The following is a 22,904-nucleotide window of genomic DNA, read 5'->3' on the forward strand; positions in this document are numbered from 1 at the left end:
TGCGATGCTAATATTAGGCCGCACACACATAACACCTACGTTCCAACATTATGCGGTTGAGTAGTTATGTTTTTATAGCTAACACTTTAACTGTTTATAAAGTTTAATAATATACCTGAAATTTTGTTGCCAATGTCAATATATATTCCGGAAGTTAGGTGAGTTAAATTACCTATATTTATATAATTTGAATATCCCGATAACATTCTATGATTTGATGAGTACCCATCTCCAATAAAATACTTTCTAATGCCATCTCATTAGTTTACCACCTATGGATTTCTCAGTCATTACTCATGTAATAACGACTGATATGTTATTTGTATGCAACTACATATAATTTTCGGTTATATAAAAAAAAAGATAAGTAAATGTACAACCAACAAATGTACAAACTAGCTAAATGTTTCACATAAATAGCTAATGTAAAAAAATATAAGATTTGGATCCTAGAGTTTCAAAACCTTAATACAAGAAATAAATATAAAGTACACATTGTAAATACTGTAATTACTATGTGAATCACATCTTTTTTATACTCATATTTTTTTTAATATTTAACGTATGATGGCGAATAAACACCACACGATTATTTCAGTTATACATATGTAGGTATCCGTATTGTTATTGCTAGTTATAAATAGAGTATAATACGTCATTTGCTTCTTTCCAATTAACACAAGACTCATTAACTCAAATAACTTATCGTTCTAATTCAACTATATATTTTATGTTTGTGGCAATCCATGCCAATATTATAGATCAGTAAGCGTGTATCTGTCTGTCTGTATGTAATATTTTCATGGTTCAATATTTTTTAATTAAATTTGGAATGAAGACAGAATGTATTACAAGAATAGACATGGGCATTTTTTATAAAAGAAAACACCAAACGAAGTCTCAAGCATCAGTTAGTAAATATTATATATAGATTCAAAATTCATTATAATCAGCTATAAAATTTAAATGCTACCTAATAAATTTAAATGTGCGTATTATCTATGCAAGTACCCTACGTATGTAACTAAGTTAATTGCAGTCATATAGAATAACATCTACATTGATAGTCTCCAGCGTCATCTACTTAATCATTACTGGTAGAATCCGTGTTTACACCATCAATAACGCTTTAATACAAACTATAAAAATAATGCAATTAATAATAAACTTAAATATATGCTCACATGCCGTCATAATTAGAATCGCACTTTACACACATTTTTTATTTTATATACAACATTGCTCAGTAAACTTATTATTCTTGTTTAATTTTAAGTTGCTATCATTAAAAAAACTAAAACTGAAAGCTTTAAATTTCTGCCGTAACTAATTAAAATAACTCCTCTCATGACTCTTATTAAGAATATTAACGAAATATTTGTTTTATTTAACTGATCATATTGAATTGTTCCATGTAATTAATAAGCTGCACCGCCTTTCAATTTATATGTACATACGTCGTATAGAACTAGAACATAAGAAAACTTAGCCTTCACAGATGTATAAGTAGTTAGTGCCGTTTAGGTGTACAGTTTTCATTGCACACGTAGCTTCGTTACAAACAACGTGGGTTTTCAAAGGCTTGTATGACCATTCACCACTAAGAGTACTTTCGGAAAAAAACAAAAATGATAATAAGAATTCTAAGACTTTATAAATCCCATATGAACTATAAAAAATATTGCGAATTTTAAATTATTATAGCCCTAAATGTAGATATTCTACTATTCTTATGAAAGCATCTTAATCACTGGTGTATTTGTATGTGGGTTTATAACACTTCATTGTAAAGCAAAAACAAAAAATGTTATAATACGAGTACGAAGTTGTAAATAGCCGATTTTACACACTTCAGAATTGCTGTTATTTCCCATAAAGCTGATATTTTTATTATATTTACTGCACCAAACTAGAAACTAATAGTTATGCACCCAGCATGATGAGATGAACGTGTGGAGATGACCTAAAGCAACACGCGCAACATAGCGAGCGCTGCGTGGGGATCAAGGTCGTGCGAAATAACGCATACATACATAAAATACACCGTACGCCCGCGATATCTTTGAACAGTTGCCTACCGATTGGCGAAATACGTAACGTCGGCTGGACATCCGGTCGCGCCTAAAATCTAACGTATTATGCGTTTATTAGTAGCCTATTTAAATGTATTTAGTAACTACTCATATAAACTTTAAGTCACTCCCAGTTCAACGGCGTAGAATTTGTACAAACTCGTCTGCGTGGGTGTCTCTGTTTCACGTATTTCTGCCGCCAAGTAGCTAGGTTTGTAAACTATATTAGTTTGACGAATGGGTCATGGCAGTGAAATTATAGTTGTACGAAGTTAATCCGAAACATCTGCTCTGAAATAAGCAATCCATGACGGCTACTACAGGCGTCACTTAACAACGTGATTTACGGGAAGCTGTTGCATGTAAACGAATTCAGTAACGGGTTAACAGTTTCAGTTACAGTAAAAAACAGCTTCTATCCTACACTTAAATTACCACTTTCATTCAGATACTAATTAAAAATTGTGTAATTATTATTTCTGATAAACATAATTCTATGATCACTTGTTTCCAGTAACATATATTTCAAGTTCAAGATACATATTTATAAGTATATAAGTTCTCCATACTGTGACAGTGTCAGAATACTCGTCTCTACTGAGACAATAAAGCAGTATCACGTTATGAAGGCGGATGTTATAGATGGATGGAAATATTCACTGCCTGTACTTTAGTTACAAACACAAATATTTATGTTGAAATTTTGTTAAAACGTTACATTGAATAAAGTTACTTCTGATACTTAAAAAACAAGTATAATTAATAATAAATTAATTGTAGTCACATACAATAATATTCTCGATTATTAAGACACGTTATCTTAATTATGAATTTCTATAGTTTCCTAATATTGTGATATTAGGAAATCAAAGACAGAGACTACATTTTTACTTTTTTAATTTTTTAATCCATTTTTAATAAAAACCCTTTTCATTGATCAGTCCTTGTGTGTATCTTTGAGACTTACTTAATTTATTGATATATTGTTTGATCAGACTATTTCAATAGCATATGCTGGTGGTCACTCTATTCTCCCAAATTTGAATTTAAAAATGAATCGATATTATTGTAGGTAAACATGTATAACATTTATTTGAAAATAATAGGAACTGAGTATCTTGTCAGTTCGTCTCATCTCGAAATCATTCCGGACTGAAGGTAGATTTGACATTTCATAAGAATCTGTAACAGACATACATGAATAAAGATATTTTGAATTTGAATTTGGTAATGTCCTGGACATAATAATACTTATAGGGGATATAAATAGTTAAACGACATCTACATTTCTTAACTCAGCCTATATAATATTTCAATTTAATAATAAATACATAGTTTTTATTATTATACTAATAAAATATATTTATATTAAGAAACATATTGTGTATCTTTTTTTCCCAAATTCCGATCATTATACACGTTAGGGTAATAATAATTTTATTTGATCAGTACATACTTCCAAACGTCTGTAAGAGCTGGAATAGATACTTTAATAAAATCTAGCTAAGAAAGCATATTTTTAATTGAATAATTATTATTATAAAGAAATAAAAAAATACATTAATTTTTAGTTGACTGAATTGGTCTGTTTCCATTAGTTTTAAATATAATGTTTGTGACTATCGATTCAGATGGTTATTCTAGTTTGAGGAGAATCCACAATACACACATGTAAGGAAAGTATATTTTTAATTTTTAAATTACAATATTATTAACTACTTTACTTTAGTATAGTATAGTATATAGAAAATAATCTCTTTATGTAGTAAATACAACAAATTAATGTTAAATATTGGTTAAAAGCCTGCTGATGTACAGGTAGAGTGTGCAGAGATGCATGTCTAGCAAAAAAATATGCTACGATATACCTACTGACGTTTTCGTTGCCTATTTTTTGTTTTTAGTCTGGCACGCTAAACCAGTCTAGAGTTTTCGAATGTTATACAAACTGCAGCTCTTTCAGTCCGTTATGTTTTAAATTGGGTAACTAATATTAAGATTTAAGACTAGCAAAAAAGTGATTTATGTATTTTATAAAAACATCTTATCTACAAGAGATTTATGCACACCATTATTAAGAACCGTTATTTTTTCAGTATAACAAAAAGCTCAAATCCAGTATGCTAATATAACCAAACAGACCAACAATATGATTATATTCCTATCTAGTATTAAGAAATAATATATGTTACTGGAATTTATTATACTTTCGATATACAATTTATATGTATATTATACATTCCTTTCCTATAAATTGAACGCGGATGCTATTCATCTCAGTGCAGGATATTTAGGATTCCCGCGTGTAATAATAATAAAGAGTAATAGTATCTACATTACAATATTTGTATTTATTTCAGAGTTAATAACATTACAAATGAACTAAACATTATGAACACATATTATCACACAACTCTATTACAATAAATGTGACAACATTATTTTATAAACTGATACATCGTTGTACTTAACCACATCTAATGAAAAGTCTGTTTAGTTGTAAATAATACTACTCTGTGTATCTACAGATACAAGTAAGAGTAGGTATGTACATAAAAAATAACTTCCCAAACCGCGCTTATTCTGTAATTTGCCTAAGAACGCATACCAATGCTGGTCTTTGAACTTTCAAATTTTATTTAAATATTAACGGGGATTATAGAAAATTTGATATATCAAAAAAAAAGACTGAATAAGTTAGAATTATACAACAAAATTAATAATACTTATCTATCTTTAAGTCCAAAATCATATAAAATGCAGCAAAGAAATTATAAAATATTATTATTATTATTTTAATACATATTTATATAGGTTTAAACCAATTCTAGAGTGTCTTGGTACTCTGTCCTGGACGAATCACTTTGTTATTATTTTAGAATTATGTAGTAGGTACCTCATCGGGATTCCCAAAAGTTAGACGGAGCAAAAAATGTTAATCGCCAAACTAGAGGTCGACGTGCCTATGCTGCCATTCCCTACATCTCGCTTGTTTTTATTTTACTGACTACGTACGTAACTCGCATGAGTCTTTTGATATCTCGTTTTATAATAATATTGTTTTGTTTTATTTTTAGAAAGACGTCTTTTTGTGGACTAGAAGCTGAATCTATTTTTAACTCCCGCTCAATTATTTATTTGTTAACGGACTAATAGCAACCTTATTGAGATAGATAAATTCACTACATTTTTTATATCGACAAGTCCTTACTACCATGGTACGACCAAAACTAAACAGTATTATATATATTAATATAATAATCAGTATGCAAAATTTTATTTGGAATGACTAAGATTTCTGTTAAGGAAATCAAATCATTTCTTTATATTGAAAAATACTGAGCGGATGTTTTCAAAAATGTGCAACACATTTTTCAATCAAAATCGGCTTGGGTTCATTGTCCTAAATAAAGCGCTTACACCATTAGACCAAACAGCATTATTTGTTTATAGATAGTATAGCGGACCACGTAAGTGTAGCCAGCCATACGTGCAAGACTGTTGTGATTCAAAATATATACGTATAAAAATTTGTAACATAATATGACTGGGATATTTTGTTGGCAAAATAAATTTGGTTATGAAGATATATGGAATATATTAGATAATTTATTAATAATATCGATCGACGAACCATCGTAAATGATGTTTTCTATGCATATAAATATACTAAACAAAAATTGGTCTACCATTTGATCCAAATATACGCCAAGACACAATGGATTCTGTACTGGATTCAAGATAAAACTCCAATGTTAGAAACATTGGATTTCCAGATTAGTTTTGTATATTTATTGTCCGGATTAATTTTTTTTTCAATGAATACAATATATTGGTTAAAGTCGTAATGAAAGCATATCAGGAAAAATAAGATGCAATAAAATGCACACTAACGTAATATTTATCTTCTGAGATAATTGATATGTAATCCATTTAAATTATGTTTATTAAATTGAATTCTATATTTTTTAACTCTGTTTAAATACATTTCTGTGAAAGAGATTTAAAGTACTTGATGTACTTTAAATCTCTTTCACAGAAATGTATGATTAGAAATACTATATTATACAATATAATATTTGTTAAATGAGTATTTAATCCAATCATACATTGTACTTTGTTATTGATTTTATATGAATATGTTTATCGTTAAAACGTACAAATACGCCTTCAATCTTAAATACGACCACTGTCTACAGTGTTGTAGTCATGGATGCCATATTATGTTTTACCATGCTCACTAGTATTAATATAACATCGAGGTATTGAAAATTAAACAAGGAAAATATTCTATCGATCAATTAACAAATATTGGTTTTACAATAACTATGGTCGCAACTCCAAAAGATGCGCTCGCTCACGCTTCTTCGCTTACCTTACATTTTATCGGTATTATATTAATCTTTCCGTCTCATTCTTTACCATACAATTTAGAGGGTTATTGATAATCGTATTATCATTAACATAAAAGTAAAACTTTTAGATTAAAAATCACAATGAACCAAAATGCTAAAGTAGCATCAGTAAGAATTGAATATAACTTTTTGGTTATTGTTATAAAATACTTTTTCATTAAAAATATATTTAATTTATAACTGTTTTGACCACAAAGTATATGGTGCATATAGCAATTTCGGCATTCATTATGACATAAGTAATGTAGACACAGGTATTCCTTATTCATAAAATAGTTAATGGGCATAAAATACTTTTATTATCCTATTTTAGCTATTTGACGATTCTTCTTGTATGTACATGTGTACATGGACAGCACCACAGACACTATGTTGTCATGCGACTCAAATGGTCCCTCATATGTTACCATTCTGAAGGACTAGAATTTTAAGTCTCCTGTAATTTCACTGCCTTATCAGATCAAGACATCAATACATCTTACTACGGACACTGCTTTAATAGGTGAGATAGCACTCACGCAGATAATTTTCTACAAAGTATACCTTCGGAAGTGATTCTAGTTTATTCTATTTATTTAACAAGAAGCGGAATATAAAATAATAAACATATTATGACTTTCATTGTTCCACAGGTTTAATACTGTACCTAAAACAGTACGACATATACATATAACATTTAATCAATTCATCGTTTAATTATTGAAAATAAACGCAATAATTATTTATCTATTATATTTAAATAAGCGGATAATAAAATCCGATTGTATTTATACATATTTACCCTAAACTTACCACGGTGGCTAGGCGGCTTGTTGTAATGTTTTAAATCGGTTTTGCATGATAAATATACTGTCATGATAAAGAAAAGATAATCGTTTGATAAAAGGTATCAATCACCTCCTACAACCGTCCCACCTTTAATAAGCACCTTGAGACAATCATGTTGGGAAAGGTCTGAAATAATATTTAAAAATAACTAAAACACTAAACATTTATCCATCTAACTGCATACTATGCTCCATACTAGATAGACCTAGTGGCTATACAGGCCTCTATCATAATACATCTTTCTTGCTTTATTCCCTTTCCTAGCTGTTCTCATACTCATAACTTCTTCCTTCCTTCTTCTTAATGTATTTTAAATATTAATCAAGACGGTTGTGAAAGATAAGTCTAGACTTCTACCATATAGATAGATAGATAGATAGATAATAGTTTTTATTTGTATCTTAGTACACACATACAGGCTTAATTACAACATCAAATGACAAGTACCCACAATATAACAGTTCAATAAAGGGTAAACCTGCATGTGTGTGCTACAGCAATACAAAATTGGTACATAGCTCAGTGTGGAGAATCACTCAAAGAGCAAAACACTGATTTTCAGCTATGTCCTCGAGGTTGAATAATGTACCTTGTATATTTTTTTTAATAAACTAAAATGAACTAAACGAAATAATGTGAAATAAATAAGTAATAAAAGAACTTGGAAAGTACGAATTACAGTTAGAGTACCAGAACTTTATAAATACCGAGATACCACAATTTAATTTGATATATATGAATACTATGAACAGGAATATAATAAATGTGTAAAAAAAATAATAATTATAGCCATGAAGGAGTGAAAAATGTCTTAATGGAAAGGAAATCAATTAGAATATTACTGCGCTCTGTCACCAGAACAACTTAGTTTTTGTTGCTGTAATAGGTGTGTTTTTATATGTTTTAAATGTATATTGAGATGTAATACTTCTGATGGGTGGTGGAATATTGTTCCAACATTTAGTTGCCCGGTAACGAAAGCTGCCAGTAAAAGCTACAGTTTTGTGACGTTGAAGCGACAAAGGTGGACGAATAGACCTACATGGGTACCGCTTATCAAATGTAGAAAAGTTCAGCTTACAGTATAGATATTCTATTAGACCGAACAGCAAACATGCCAGATGTAAATGTCGCCGCGATTCCATATCAAGTATCGACATCCTATTTAAGTAAGGTGAGATATGACTGCGAGGAGGAATACTGAAACAGAACCGACAACAAGCATTTTGGACGCGTTGTATTAGGCGCTGAGTTTTGCGAAATAGACGTGGACCATATACTAAATCTCCATAATTCAATCTAGATAACACTAAAGATTCACATACTGTTATACGAACTTCAACAGAAAGCAAGTGACGAATTTTGTATAAGACTTTTAGACGATAGAAACAATTTCTTGCAATGTTTAGGATATGTTTTTCAAATCTTAACTGTATATATTTCATTGCATTTTCGCTTTATACATATGTTTCATCATTCTTTCTTCCATTACTGTTTCTAAATGTACAGATCCATATAGCATATCCTTTTCTGTGTTTACACCAAGAGTAGTACTTTCTTGTAATATCTCTCTTATGTGTTATGATGCGTTCTGCCATTCTTACAAAATACCATTCATGTTGCCATATTAGCCACTTTCAAATGTCTATAGACGATTACTGTTATTGTTTAATTCGGCAATAATTGTTATGACACTGAAGCACTTAATTCTCGATGGTTTCACAATTTCAAAAATAATAATCATATAGTCATGTGTGCTGAGAGAGTTGAAATCTAGATGGCGTCAGATATTCCTCTGCTGACTTCTGCTCCCCGATTTAGACAGATTAAGAAAAAAAACTTTATTATCGGATATAATAGGCCTATTCTGGCTTTACAAATGATTGTTTCTCTTTCTTTCGGGATAGCCAAAAACGAAGTATCATCAGATTTATTTTATTTTACTCAGTTATTTTTTTAAATATATTTTGTTTGATAAATTTATAGTCATAAAAGAAATATACAGACAATACCGAACAATAGAAAAAAAATCGTTAACACGGGAGTATTTTCTTCCAATAATAATTAGATTAAAATTTGAAAATTGTTGTAATATCCAAATATGTTATATACTTGCTGAGCCCGCGGTTTCACCCGTATTAAATTTATAGCCTACATAGATACATACAGGCTATATTGCTGTACAGTTTCATGAAAATCCATTTAGTAGTTTTTGCGTGAAAGAGTATTAAACATCCATCCATACTTACAAACTTTCGCGTTTATAATATTAATAATAAGATTGATTTTCCTCCTGTTTGAAGTCGGTTGATTATTCGCATTTATTTGGTCAACCTTGCCATGCACAAATTATGTAACCATGCAGCCGTCCGGTGACTTAGGCGTGTGTTGTGTATAGTCAAAGATAACGCTCGTGACTCACTCACACAATATTGTAGCGTAGCTGTATAACATAATGATGCCAATACGTGGATGTGGGATGGATCATTACTAACTTTTATTATGTATACATATTTATTACCTAACGCCAGCACTATTGAACTGGTTTGAATTAAAGGAGAGTTGTCCGAGCAAACAGTATTACAATGTTTCAAATGTTAATAGACAAACGTCGATTACCAAAATTATTTACTAGACAAACATTTTATGCCTTCCATAAGACTGACACTCTACGCATGTATTAAAATAGATAGGTATTCACTTTATTGCTTTAAACAGATTCTAATTTAATATCTTCCACAAAATAACATAAAGATATAATATAAAAAACAAAGAGACTTTCTAGATATTTTATATAAGATTATTAACACTGTGTGAATTTAAGTTTCTTTAAAAATTAAAAACAACTTTCTACATCTATGGAGAACGGAACACAATGTTTTATAGTTACCTATTAATATTAATACTGCCTTGGCATCAGTAATTCCAAATTAGTCATTCAATATTTCTGTAGATATAACTATATTTCATTTCCAGCCTTGTTAGCCACATCGACTTTACTGATGATATAAAATTTGGATTGGAAAATAAACTAGTTACATCTAATAAATCACATTTATTTGATAATCGACTTTTAGCAGTAGGTATTGAAGATTACTTTCACAAATACAGTTTAATTATAATACATTTGTATATACTTTATTTAAATCTGTTGTATTCAATAGTATTATTTAACATATATTTTATGCGTTTCGATTTGATCACAATATAAGTGAGTATCCGAATTGGCGATAGTACGCTATCCAATGTAACAAATCTTCTCTGCATGCATTTAGGACACATGACTACAATACTATGTAGCATATCTGAAATGACGAGACAAAGAAGCGAATATAGAATTACAGTTATCTCTGAAGTATTTAAATATGTCTATAATATATAAAACTAGTTGACTCGCCAACTACGTCTGCATCAACATCTCTCTTTTGCAACATATTTTCATTGTTCCTATAGGTAATTGGTAAAATAAATATCCAATACTGACACAATTTTCAAAAACAGATTATTAGTACCGATAATTACACTGAACATTAAAACTCACAAATTTTACCCGTTTATAATATTGATACGAGTCCAGATTATTGTATTCATCACTTAATGTACCTTAAAACACAGTTAAAGGCTGCCATGTCGTCCAGAACATTTAATATGTTTAAAATCTCTTTTATTATTATTTGTTAATAATTCTTATTTATGCAAAAACTACAGGTTAGGTTTAAAAAATAAACATTGCAAAAACGGCGTGGCTCTGCAATTGTATCTTTAATATTAGATTTTAGACTAGACGGATTGTTGAGAAAATATGATTCAACCGGCTTTGTTGTTGATGGAAAAATGTATCTGGTATTTTAAGAGCAAGTATTTGCTTTGGGAAAAATTCCATATTAATGATACGCCACACGTAATTACAGTTTTGTTACTTTTAGTTTTTACTTACGTTTTTTACAATTTAATAATGCCAAAATGTGTAAGAAATATATTATAATTCGAATGAGAAATCACCATTATTCATTCATATGTTGTATTTTTTAATTAACAATTATATACTTAAAGACATTTTAATACTATAATCCTATACAGGAACGTTTAGTTTTATCATACTTTTATTTCTTATCTACTATCATAATTATCTCGTGTCAATATACAAAAGGACATCTACAATAATAATAATGAACAGTAATTTTCTGCCTAGAGTTAAAATTATGTTATTAAATGTATTTTAAGTGAAATATATCAAATATTTCATTTATCACAGTCGTATTTATATTATAAACCGGTTATTGTGTTATTAAATCAAATAAGTATATTCTTATTTGTTTTAATTTTAATATTATAATAGTTTCAACCTAAAACTAATACAAAAAAGAAAATCTATACTTTTGTTATTTAATTAGGCAAAAACCTTCACAAGTCATCAGAAGGTTATGTGGGACTCATAACCACTAAGTTTTAAACCATTAAAACTTACATAGATACTCCGCGGTTAGTACCTACATACATACATATACTACATAGGATCTCCATCTAAAATAATGTATAATCCAGTGAATGATTTTTTGAGATAGATGGTCTGGATATTACATTAATTATTCTCCGTAATGGAGGGTAATGAATATTGCAAAATTACATAGGTACAAAATTCACACTCCTTATAATATTAGTGTAGATACTCGTATTAGTGGTAGATAATAACATAACAAGTACGTACTTAATAATGCAAATGTTATGCGAGTGCAGCTGCTAAACGTAAATATAACAAGCTTATTGTAATGGCATATTCCTTTTTTTCAAATATACCGTTTATTTTTATAAAAAAAATATGTATTTCAGGTACACACGCATACGCCATATATCGTTATGTTAATTTTATAATAGATAATGTATATAGGTGTTTAATGTTGAAATGAATTATATATCTACCTATAACAATAAAACATTCCAAAGTAACGAAGCAGGACATATATTCCTAATGTTATAATATAATAATACAATTTCTATTCAATTTCCACGGTCCTAGTAGGTAATAAAGAGAATTGTTATGTTTCTTTTTATTGCAAATTTTCTTCCACGAAAAACACTAGTATTGGTTATTAATGAAAACACGTATACTAATTAACAAGACTATTTTTGAATTACATTACACCTCATATTTAACTAATTAATATATACAAATAATTCATCTACGTTGTGCATTAATCTTTAAAATGAAGGATTTGGATGACGCAAATAGCTCTTGCTGTGCTTGGATCTTGGAACGATTTACAGCACTAGTAAATTATTATCGAAAGTAAACTAATATATTATTATTAAAAGTAAATTATTTGGCTTTGCATCAATCGTATGTACAGTGATGACAACTTTTACGCTATATACTTTGCTACGCTATATAGTGGCAGACTTTGTAAAGTAGTCTACCTTACCTAGTACCTCAGTCTCACTTATTTCAGCCGTTAAATGAGATTATAGCATATGAAACATCATAGTTCCTTAGAATGTTAATACATCTGTGATATCACGAGTCTCACGTGATAACGTGATACCCGTAGTGCTGTTCATGTATATAGGCGATGGTTACTACTTACGCTGGAGCTGGACTGTTTACTTGTTTACCATTCCAATTACATAGAAAAAAGGATTTGTTGTGAATAGTAATAACAATGTGCTAAAGAATCAATAATAAAGAGAATACAATTATAAGAGTAAAAATAATATAATTTTTAGTATTGAGATAAACCACTTATTCACTACTAACCCTAATCACATATATATGATGATTATGAGAATTTAGCATGAGTAATAATAAACTGCATTACATAAAAAATAAATTTTAAAGCTAAAAATTTAAAGTAAACCATAAATTTGTATATTTTGAGTTTATACTATATTATTTAGAGCACGATTTTACATATTCATAAGTTTAAATAATTTGTATTTTAACAAAAGTAACAAGTCTTAATAGAACCCATAAATAAGCCATTCACGATTCCTGGTACTTCCTTATTAAATTATCTGGCACTTATTAAATATAAAAATTATATTATTAGCCTACTTCTACGTATTAGTATTATGTTAGTATTATTATAAATTTCAATAACATTTTCAACATAAACCATAATGTTAAAGAATAATTTCCGCTTATCCAGGAACAACCGTTTAATAGACATCAACGGGCTAAATACACAATTACTTAAAGACTTGGTATTCTAGTATTGTCTCTAATTTACTTCTATGTTGTATAAAGTATTAACTAATTTGATATTCATATTAGCATAATAGTATATATATATTATTATTTATATCATATGTACTTAAAGATTAAGTAATTTAAGAGATACAATATACAAGGGAAAATATAGATGAGCATTTTGTACACTAAAAATAATTATAAGTGGCTTCTAAAATTACTTAGTATCTACGTTTTCAAAAATTGTAATCCATTGTTAGAATTACGAAAAATCTGTCATTCATTTATATTATTATTTGACACATTAATAACTTTTTTAATACTACAATCTTTGGAACATCCCTCATCAAGTAAATAAATATATCAAAGGGCCTTATAATATATTAGAAATTATTATGTTTAAAGATCAACAAGTTGTTATATAAGCTAGGTACAGCCATAAATAAACACCTGTTATTATATATAATAATAATTTTAATCTATGGTGTACTGGGTAATAAACTGCTTATTTCCGTAAAAAAATATTCTACTTACTAAACTTAAAATGTTTTATAGGTTCGATATTACAAATATACCTTAGCAACAAAATATTACATTAAGCTGTATAATATTAAAAAAACATACAGATATAACATATATAAGAATGTAAAATATAATACGATATTTAAAACGTAAATTATATAAAATTTATGTATGTATTACTAATATTTATTTGTATTACATACATAAATACATTTTATTTGTATAAATATAGGAAACTAAATTATCTAATATATTATGCACAAAGGTCATACAATTCTATAAAAAGACGTCTATACTAAAAAGAATTCGGAAGTTCCCATGGGAAAGGAGACAAAATATTTCAACAGAGCGATGTCACGTGAAAACTGCTAGTCATTACAAAGAAAATGAGTAAGCGGCTGAATTAATAAAATTCAAGGTCAAATTAATAATATTTTAGCTCTAGACAATGGAGGACACTTACCTCTAGACTAAACTCTAGGCTTTTTTGCTAATCGATAAAATGTCAAACGTGAATGAGTCCATAAAACGGCAATTTTAACTAGTAAACTGACTTCAAAAATAGATTCTAACTAACTGCATGTTATTGTTCTAATTGTTAATAATTTATTTCTTTAACAATTATTCAGACAATCACAAATTAATGACAAATATGCGCGCGGCCCACCAGGTGGTAAGTGGTAACCATGCTTATATACTCGAACAGTATCATAGACATCACGTTATCATGTGATTAACATGTTAGTCCCCCATACCTTGAAATTTTAGTGCCTTATCTCATCCTTCAACCAAAACACATCTTAAGATGCTTAGCAACTTGGCGACTAAAATGATACAGGGGTACCCACGCAGCTGACTTTGTACAATGTCATTATATTGTACAAACCTATTTGATTTAAAGATATATATTTACAAAGACAATATGAAAAACTATTATGAAAATATTGTGTAAGTGATATTGCTCGGTTACATCTGTCTTTTATTATTAAGATCAATAAATTTATTTGATTCGATGAGGTGATACTAAGTGCGCTACAAGGACAATAATTGTCTTATGGCATAATTGTGTCTTTTCAATGCCGGTGCGTAGATAATTACTACATAGTCAATAATAATGAGCCTTATTTGCAATACTGACATCGGTTTACACGTGTCCGTCTTCCAAAGATAACTATAAAATATCTAACTATCTCTCTACACGGCTCTATACATATTTATTTATGAGTATTAAAAACTATGATACCATAAAAATCAGGCCTAAATCTCAGATATTATTACCAGATACTCATCAGTATCCAACTATTCCTATTATGTATATATAATTTACACACGCTTGAATACTTACTCTTGGTTTAGGGGTCTAGACATCAATGGTGTAGAACGAACATAGTATAGGATAATGGAAAAAGACAGATTAAAAAGCGAATAGACATATTGCATATATTGTATATACCAAACTTTTGACTAACATTTACTGAGAATAGGTTAGTAAACTATTAACTAAAATGTAGTTCCTTACGGGTTTTTTTGTTAAGTCCTTTATTCAGGGTGCAGTTAAGGAGAACTTGTTTGGGAGACGCCCATACTTAGTAGTAGACAACGATCAGCTAAAATAATGATCATGATGATTTAATGGCAAACGCTGCGGGAGCGAGCTGTCTCAATTTGAACATTACCAGGAAGTTACGGAATTAAAATTAAATGTAACTTTTGGTTTCTATCAATATTAAACTCGAGAGTATAGGAGTTGGATACATATGTACTCAGAATAAATAACTAGACTATGTTAATTAGACACAGGTTATTTTAGAAACTAATATTATTTCCTATTTGGACTAAATAGGTGTACTTGAATTACTATTTGGTATATCCTATTTTTTAGTCAGTGTTCCATTTTTAATATAACTTATTACGCTATAATCTAATAGTGGCAAATTAGGGTTCTATAATGTGAAAAATATAAGAATATAATTTCAGGTTGCATGAAACCTAATTATTTTTTCGGTACGAAATATAATTGACAAATTTATTTAGGTAAATAAAATTTGTAAAACTTGCAAGGATTAATTAGGTTATCATATTTTTATCAATGCACCAATTTGCGTTGAATTATCTAGTATTGCGCAGGCAGGCGTTCAAGGGTAAAGTCTGCGTCCGGACGCACACTGACGCATCTATTTTGCGTGTATTGCCTAGACGTTTTAGATATGTATAGATAACAGATACATAGGCCTATTGTGAGTCAGGTGGACATATTGTACGCTCAATAATGAACTGCATTAACTCCAAAAAGTATTTTTGAGAAAATGACTCTAATGTTTTAACTTTAGAGTCGATTTCCCAAGATTGTATTTTTTAGTTATTGCAGTATTATTAAGCGTGCGATGTGTTCTTGAGTGAGTGGCGGCAGTTGACTGTTTCGACTGCATAGGTATAGTTGCTATGCCCGAAATATACAAATGGTTCGCGTCAATGCTAATTACTACGAGTTTGACGGCGTCTGCGGCGTAGATGCGGCGTGTTCCCGCGCCCGCCTTACTTCACTAGCATGTTGTATCAATTACTTAGCAAACATTTTGCTCAAAACGTATCATAAATATAATTCATGGTCATACAGGTGCATTTGCAACATAATTTTGCAAATTTTACTCATATGTCTAATTTGAATTTTATTATAATTTTATCAACGACATTAATCATAATTATTATTCTTTTAACGAAATATGATAAATGGTTACGAATATGTTCTAATTATTATAGCAAACAAGCAGGGGTATTAATGTTAATATACTTATCACTTAATACTCTTTTTAAGAACCCTAATGCGGTACCTATAGTACCTATAGTATAGTCTAGACAAAACCTTACATATTTATTATTCCCTACTACGTGTATTCGTTATTTTTTTATCATAGTTAGAATTGCATAAGTTTACTAAAAACTAAACCTGTATGTATATGTATAAATCTAAGTATTTATAATGAGCAAAATCACATTCAATTGTTATAATTATTTAATTTTATATAAGTCTTCTACAGTTATTTACTGTATAATTTCTTTTCTTTATTAGATTTATACTTTTAATATAAGTTAAAAATAAGTACTAATTTCACTGTTATATTATAGCTGAGTAGTAAATGGTACCATTGTCATAGCAACCGTAGCAACTCACAAATTTCTATTAACGGATGCGTAGATAGATGTTAACTATAACTAAAGGTTGTTTTCGTCATACTATCCCATGAGGTAATTGTAATCATAACAATTAAATATTATAACTATCTAAATACATATATAGTAAATATTTATGGTTAGAAATACTACAATACGTATTATATTCGTATATAAACTGGTTTTATTTATTATATATTTACCCATATTTCATTAGCAGAATAATTTTACATACTCGTATATAATATTATTTTCCAACTAAAATTTATTTTAACAAATGTAATAAAATACAAAATGGCTTTGTTTCACTTAATCCTCTAATTAATTCTCTAATGAATTAATAGCAAAATCTTTAATTAAATCTTTATTTAACAAATCAGATAAATGGGGCAAATGGGGACTCATTGCTAGAAGCATTTTTTGTCAGTCAATTTTTGGGATTTAATTTACTTTGCTACTTAAATATATAAAGATAACTAATTTAAGATTATGTAATTATAAAAACAGAGCATTATAAATATATGCACCGACAATTCATAAATTATATTAAACAAAAAAATATAATATGATAATGACGTGTGATTTGAACTATTAAAATAAAGGACGTGCATTAACTAATTTCGCAAACAGATATTTATTAGGTAACACGCGCGGGCAGTGCGTTCCAGTCATAAAGCCTGGATAGTGAAAGAATGAGATATGAAGACATATTTGTGAAGTGGAGTAAGAAGCAAGAGAGAGTCATTAGAATGAAGGTTACGATTAGAAGAGTCTCAGAGATAATGAAGATAACTCTTCAAATATTCCGGAAACGAAGGGCAAAAGAGTATAGAGATGATATTTGATATGCATAACAGACGTATGGGGACCAATTAAGCTGGGACCTGTATCCGGAAAGTAGTCAATTTTACAGAGACAGAAGACGAAACGAATAGCATTGTTAACAAGTTGGTCCAGCTAATTATAAAATCTTAATTGAGATCAAGATAACACATCTGCATAATGAATGATGGAAGCAATAAGAAATTAGAAATCTTTCTTAGTCTATATCAAAACCTAAATTAATATTATTGTTTATACTCTCCTAATTTAAACCTTGCATTAATAGACCAGTTATTATTCAGGGATCAAATCTCTTTATAAACAGACATCATATAAAGTCAATCATATAAACATATATAAAATCACGCAAAACAAAATGGATCATTTTTTAAGTTATCTAATGTCAAGTGCAGTCATTAAATAGATAGATAAATTCTTTATTAAAGAAATACAGACATATAACATACATAAAGTTGGTTGGTTGTGTCGCAAAGGCAATTCTCAACCAATTCAGCATAAAGCTACAGATAAATCTGCAGTGTTGATATTCTGTTTGTACGCTTATTACTAAAGACATATGAATGCCTTTGATATATGGTATATGAATGTAATTGCCTTTACATTATTCCACTTAACAATTGGTTTCAAAAACATCATCACAATTGCACCCCGGGAGTCGGTGCTGCTTTTCCGGGCAGGTCCGCTAGTAAAGCATAAGAATAATCTTAATACGTATAATGTTAATTTACATACTTTTGAACAGTATTATACTTTTTAATTCTAGTGTGACATTCTGAATGCAGTTTTAGCTCAAAACAAACTTGGCTGGTGCTCTTTGCAAGAAGAAGTTATACAACTTTGGATTTATATTTCCTTGTCGACAAAAAAGAGAAATACTTTAACAATGTTTAGCGCGAATATATCGTCCTATTTAGTTCAGCCGTTTTGAGTAGAATGCTAAATTAGTGACAATGCAAAATACAGAAAACAAAGCTATTTCCTGAACCATAGTATTCAGATACGAATTCCTTCGTGTACAGTTTTAACAACATTGCAATTTTATTTCACAATTATTAAAAAGAGAAAATCTTTATTAATAGTATACACATTACACTAATAGGTGAATGTGTATTATGTGTGTTATAATGAGAAGCCAATTGCGGAAAATGAAGTCCAACCTACATTACATTACATGTGTATTATATGAATTAAAAAATATTTGTATTGTATTAGAATATATGGTATATACCTGTATTATGTCTCTTATCCTGCAATTTAGTCTCATTACTAAATAAGAAGATAGAGATAAGAGTGGCTTTATCTCACCTTATTGACTATTTTATTATTTTGTGTGATTGAATGTTTAATATAGATTCGAAATAAAAAATCTAGGAAAAATCTATGTATAAATCTATATATATTCTAATTATAAATGCGATAATATATCTATCTGCTTGTTATGTTTTCATGACAAAAAGGGCTCTGAATGAAATCTGAAATGAATATAGATTCTACTAGAAGGACGAACATAAACTATCTTTTATCTTTAAAACAGTTTTTAGGAATTTTTTTACCTATCTGTTTATTATTTCCTTTTTTTATAATGAGTAGCATGGCAGATGTTACATTTTTAGAATCAATATATCAAACATTAAATTTATTCCTAAACTAATTTTTTACAGTATTATAATAGAGTTCGTAACTACTGTGCATTGTAGATAGTAGGTAATACAACAAAATTAGCACTGTAATACTAACAACTAGATTAAAAATAATCGGAGTTTCAGAGGAATCAAACACGCTTTTATTTCACGTTCACCTGTATATTTGTAAACAAATCCATTTCACCCACTTTTATTATAGTATTTTAGCAAATGTGTGAAATTTTCATAATACAGAGTAATGTTATGGTAAAAGCAGATCAAACGTTTGAATGGAAAGAAATCTAACTGAATCTTTAATGGCTAGTATTAAACCTGTCCAATACTCATTTGGCCAGTTTTTGTAGACGTTCTTCGTAAATATTATGCAGTTGACAAACTAAACATTCTTTAACTTTTTTGCACTTACTAGGTATACTGACAGTTTTTAACGGAGCTGTCACCATTAACACAAAAAGATCTTTCAATTAAACTTTCCTCTTTTTAATTGTTAGTTTAAAACGATACAGTGATGGTTGAAAACTTATTTTAGTATTGCGAAATAATGCATACATATATTTAAAATCAATATAAGAATCATAATACTTTAACAATTTATAATAATTACTAATTATCTGCCATTATGCATACATAACGTTGATGATTTTATTGATTTCCGACGTCATTATACGTATTTATGTTCAATGAACATGCATATTTAATTCTATTACCTCTTGGCATGTACTCATAATATCCGTAATTCTATTATGCTTCTAAAAAATATTTTGTTGTATATATTTCATTAAACTTGCCCAGCACATAAAATCTGCAGTAAAGGAGAGAATGGAATAAAATCTAGTAAACACACGCATCTAATGATGGGTATCTCATGACGGATAATGTATTGATACCATGACTTTCATATCTTCCCGTTATCTCTTGTAATATTAATAGAAAAAGAATTATTAATTATTACAACCACATAATTAATAATAACGTGCCTTAATTGTTGAATTATTTATTTACTTTTACAACCTAATATAATTACTTATAATACATAAATGCAGAATTACCATATTAGAGAATGTTTCAGTATAAGGCCTAGTCGGTAGGTTTTATATATTAATAATGTTTTGTTTCGGTACTTCTATTCAGATACCTAGACAAAGAGGTATCAAGATGGAAGACGTTCAAACTTCTAAATTTATAATATAATTTGAAACGTATTTATTTCTTTTAGAAAATGAAGTGCCCAATAATAAAATGAAATTCATCAGCTTTACTACCTACCACGAAATGATGCTTTTTATTACAAATCTTGTATTAAAATGTATTGTAAATACAATTTTTGTTTCATATTTCTTCTTTACCGACTAGACGACAAGGCAAACAAATTATTTCAGCCCACAGTTTATCCTTGTTACGGTCGACTTGGGTGTGAAAGCCTATAAGTGACTACCATGGTGACCACAACATCTGAAGCTTCGATGGATTTCTTCTAGAAAGTTCACTACAATAACGGATCTTGAAAGAGCTGATTTCTCATACAATAACCAATTCTGGGTATCTCTAAAACTAAGTGATTTATATATTAATACAGTTATGATTGCAAGCTATTACAAATTATTAAAATATGATGATTATATATTAAACATGTGAATTTGATATTGAAAGATGAATTTCAGGAATATTATTTCGGAATCAATTGTTTAATATTTACATATGAAACCAGTGTTTAATATTTTAACTGTAATATTTTTTGTTAATAATGAAATTTAGCATAACTTTAAAAAACACAATTTTTAAATGGCCGACGCGATTTGCTCGATTAAGTAGATATATTTCTTAACTGAACGAACGACTTAACTTCATTAACGTACCTATTACACCCATTAGCAATTGCCTTGATATATGTTATGTACACCAGTGGTACGCTTTCTTTTATTTACCAACAAAGTGAAAAAAAATATTGGGTATCATCATTAATCGTAATAGCACATTATACTCATAAATCCATTGTTAGATCCGAGTCTTCCTTATAAGAAACATTGGGCTATACCCAAACATTATGCTAAGTCTTAAATCTAGCTTAGGTAATACCTATTATAGTTGTATCGTAGCTTTACTAGCTTTAAAAAGTAAAATGTCAAACGTTTTAGAGTATAATAGAAAATAAATAATGTAACGGTGCACTTTGTTTTTATAATACATTCAATTAGCTGCACATCATTATAATAATATCATCATATATTTTTCTACAATACCCATACATACATACGAAACGCGCTGCCCAAACATGGAATTTCGTATGAGTCACTGATGACGTCCCATTGCACCCTTTCACGTGTTCCGGACCTACCTAGTGTTACGGTGCCGTGTAGTGTGCGCGTACACTGCGTACCGCTGAAGTACAAGGGTGCGCTAGGGCGCGCGCTGATCGGCGGCGGGCGGCGCTCACAATCACTCACATTCAATTATTCCTCTAACCTTGATGCGAATCGGCGCACTCCGGGTTCCATCCGACGACGGTCGTCGATACAGACGGGCTGAAGGGCTCGCTTCAGGTGTAACAGTAAAAGCGACACTGGTTGTGAGGTTGAGGTGCGTATTATGTGCGAACGTTTCGCGGCGCGGGCGTCGGGCCGGACGGCAGGCGCATCGGCGCGCCGCCACCGGCGGTGGAGTCGCGGGGCTGCGGCGCGGCGGCCGCGCTACATGTCACAATGCGGCGAGCGCGCTCTTCGCGCCGTGGTCACCGACTCACAGTGGCGTCGCCGTCCTACTGTCTGCCCGACGGCCGGGACGGCGGCGCGCGTTGCACCGCCCCGCTGCACTCCGCCTGCCCCCCTGGCGCTATGCCCCCCTCACTCAACCCCCTCCTCACCGCTACACCCGCCCCGCCCCGAAGAATTTTCCGCATCGGGCGGGAAAAATCGATTGTGCAGCGAGCCCCGAATAATTTCGGCAAGACGCACGGCGCCCTTGCATCCTCACCGACGCCAACTTCGGCAGCGGTGCAATTTGGGCGGCGACGGCGGCTCACGGCGGACGGTCAAGCGCACGCCTTTCACTCGTAGCTCCTCCATGGTCGCTCTTACACTTTGTTCTTGAACAATTTTAATGAGTGACATTTTTTATAAATTTCATAAATACTACCTAACATACATAACACTAGTCGATGAGTGTAAATAAAGTTAAAGATGTTGATTAAGAATGTTCATAATTGATTTAATATACTGATATATTGACT

General features: G+C 30.2%; 1 protein-coding gene across 2 annotated transcripts in view; it reads right to left on the reverse strand.

Annotated features, from left to right (window-relative positions):
- LOC131841827 (protein bric-a-brac 1-like) overlaps positions 1-22,323 on the reverse strand; it is a 46,043-nt gene extending 23,720 nt beyond the window's left edge. For both annotated transcript variants that reach the window (XM_059190172.1, XM_059190173.1), the window contains exon 1: positions 22,142-22,323. The gene's annotated coding sequence lies outside the window, so the exon portion shown is untranslated. The remainder of the gene's footprint in view (positions 1-22,141) is intronic.
- Between the last annotated feature and the right edge of the window lie 581 nt (positions 22,324-22,904).

This window comes from Achroia grisella, unplaced genomic scaffold (genome assembly GCF_030625045.1).
Source record: "Achroia grisella isolate CSIRO2021 unplaced genomic scaffold, CSIRO_AGI_Agris_v1 utg1920, whole genome shotgun sequence".
Classification (NCBI taxonomy): Eukaryota; Metazoa; Arthropoda; class Insecta; order Lepidoptera; family Pyralidae; genus Achroia; species Achroia grisella.